Genomic DNA, 3008 nt, shown 5'->3' on the forward strand with positions numbered 1-3008 from the left:
CTTTCTGCAAACTTATCATATACAAAGACTTTAGGTGATTTACATCATCTTCTGGCCAGGAGGCCTGTTAACATTTTTATTCTGATAAAGGTTAGTTAACCAGAAAACTTATTTTCTCCAAAGGTGATCTTTCTAGAAGTTTGGTGCCACTCCCGGAAAGCACTAGATAAAGTTGCATTTCTATAGGGCAAAGGTGCGGTGGGGTGTAACAAGGAAAGAATTTATTACCTCGAGGGTCTAAAGTTGTTAACATCAAGGCTACTACTTATTTTTTTTTTAAGGCTACTACTTATTTTTCCTATATTCCAACTATGTTAATTAATATACTCACAAGGACACAATGGGTAAGGAATATGGAAACTTGGCAGCAAGCATTAGCTTAACAATGAAATCCTCTACCAGTTCTATTCTAATAATTTTTAACTCCCCGAGAAACTCTGCATTGTTAGAATATCTTAAGCTTCCCATGCCTCTCGTGGTTGGGAGGCTGTAAACAATCACATGCATAGCTGTAAGAGTCGGGATAAACCTGTCAGGCAAGTTAGAAAGCTATCTGAGGGATTTGAATTGGAACACACCTATTATGCCCAGGAGACATATTAACTAGAGATTTAAGTTGATGTCCTTCAGAGAAAGGTGGTCGGGGATAGCCCCCCGTTAATGTCAGAGGAGTTGGTGAAAGTCATAAAATAGTAAGACAGACAGACTCTGGTTTTAGGGTAGATGCTCAAGCAGGTCCAGGGGGTCCCTCCAGTCCTGATCCGCCTTTGCCTTCAGGCCCTCTCCGCATGACCTTTGTCATGGGTGGGATCTCCTGTGCTGGCTCTCGGCACTTCTTGATGAAAGTAGAAGAGAGTGAAAAAGTTGGCTTAAAACTCAACATTCAGAAAACTAAGATCATGTCATTTGGTCCCATCACTTCATTGCACATAGATTGGGAAACAATGGAAACAGTGAGAGATTTTATTTTGGGGAGCTCCAAAGTCACTGCAGATGGTGACTACAGCCATGAAATTAAAAGATGCTTGCTCCTTGGAAGAAAAGTTATGACCAACCCAGACAGCATATTAAAAAGCAGAGACATTACTTTGCTAACAAAGCTCCATCTGGTCAAAGCTATGGTTTTTCCAGTAGCCATGTATGGATATGAGAGTTGGATTACAAAGAAAGCTGAGCACTGAAGAATTGATGCTTTTGAACTGTGGTGTTGGAGAAGACTCTTGAAAGTCTCTTGGACTGCAAGGAGATCCAACCAGTCCATCCTAAAGGAAATCAACCTTGAATATTCATTGGAAGGACTGATGCTGAAGCTGAAACACCAATACTTTCACCACCTGATGCAAAGAACTGATTTATTTGAAAAGACTATGATGCTGGGAAAGATTGAAGGCAGGAGGAGAAGGGGACAACAGAGGATGAGATGGTTGGGTGGCATCATTGACTCAATGGACATGAGTCTGAGTAAACTCCGGGACTTGGTAATGGACAGGGAGGCCTGGCGTGCTGTAGTCCATGGGGTTGCAAAGAGTCAGACATGACTGAGCAACTAAATTGAATGAATCACAACAAACTGTGTAAAATTCTGAAAGAGATGGGAATACCAGACCACCTTACCTGCCTTTTCAGAAACCTGTATGCAGGTCAAGAAGCAACAGTTAGAACAGGACATGGAACAAGAGACTGGCTCAAAAGTGGGAAAGGAGTATGTCAAGTCTGTATATTGTCACCCTGCTTATTTAACTTATATGCTGCGTAATCATGTGAAATGCCTGGCTGGATGAAGCACAAGCTGGAGTCAAGATTTCTAGAAGAAATATCAATACTCTCAGATATGCAGATGACACCACCATAATGGCAAAAAGCAAAGAAGAATTAAAGAGCCTCTTGATGAAAGTGACCACCCACAGGTGGCTCAGCTGGTAGAGAATCCACTTGCAATGGGGGAGATCTGGGTTCGATCCCTGGCTTGGGAAGATCCCCTGGAGAAAGGAGGGGCTACCCACTCCAATATTCTGGCCTGGAGAATTCCATGGACTGTATAGTTCACGAGGTTGCAGAGTTGGACACTGCTGAGCAACTTTCACTTTCATGAAAATGAAAGAGGAGAGTGAAAAAGCTGACTTAAAACTCAACATACAAAAAATGAAGATCATGGCATCTGATCCCATCACTTCATGGCAAGTAGATGGGGAAACATAGGAAACAGTGACAGACTATTTTCTTGGGCTCCAAAATCACCGCAGGTGGTGACTTGCAGCGATGAAATTAAAAGACGCTTGCTCCTTGGAGAAAAGTTATGACAAACCTAGACAGCATGTGAAAAAGCAGAGACATTACTTTGTCAACAAAGGTCCATATAATCAAACTATGGTTTTTTCCAGTAATCATGTACAGATGTGAGAGCTGGACAATAAAAAAGGCTGTGTAAAAGAATTGATGCCTTCAAATTTTGGTGCTGGAGAAGACTTTTGAGAGTCCCTTGGACAGCAAAGAGATCAAACCAGTTGATCCTAAAGGAAATCAATCCTGAATAGTCATTAGAAGGACTGATGCTAAAGCTCCAATACTTTGGCCACCTAATGCGAAGAGCTGACTTATTGGAAAAGACCCTGATGCTGGGAAAGATTAAAGACAGGAGGAGAAAGGGACGACACAGGATGAGATGGCTGGATGGCATCACTGACTGGATGAACATGAGTTTGAGCAAGCTCCAGAAGTCGGTGATAGAGAAGCCTGGCATGCTGCAGTCCATGGAGTCGCAAAGAGTCAGACATGATTGAGTGACTGAACAACAGCAAATAACTGAATCACTTTGCTGTACATCAGAAATTAACATAATACTGTAAATCAACTATACTTCAATTTAATAAAACAGTCAGTTCAGTTCAGTTCAGTTCAGTCGCTCAGTCATGTCCGACTCCTTGCGACCCCATGAATCACAGCACGCCAGGCCTCCCTGTCCATCACCAACTCCCGGAGTTCACTCAGACTCACGTCCATCAAGTCAG

The sequence above is a fragment of the Bison bison genome, unplaced genomic scaffold, assembly GCF_000754665.1.
Source record: "Bison bison bison isolate TAMUID 2011002044 unplaced genomic scaffold, Bison_UMD1.0 scf7180017846995, whole genome shotgun sequence".
Taxonomy (NCBI): domain Eukaryota; kingdom Metazoa; phylum Chordata; class Mammalia; order Artiodactyla; family Bovidae; genus Bison; species Bison bison.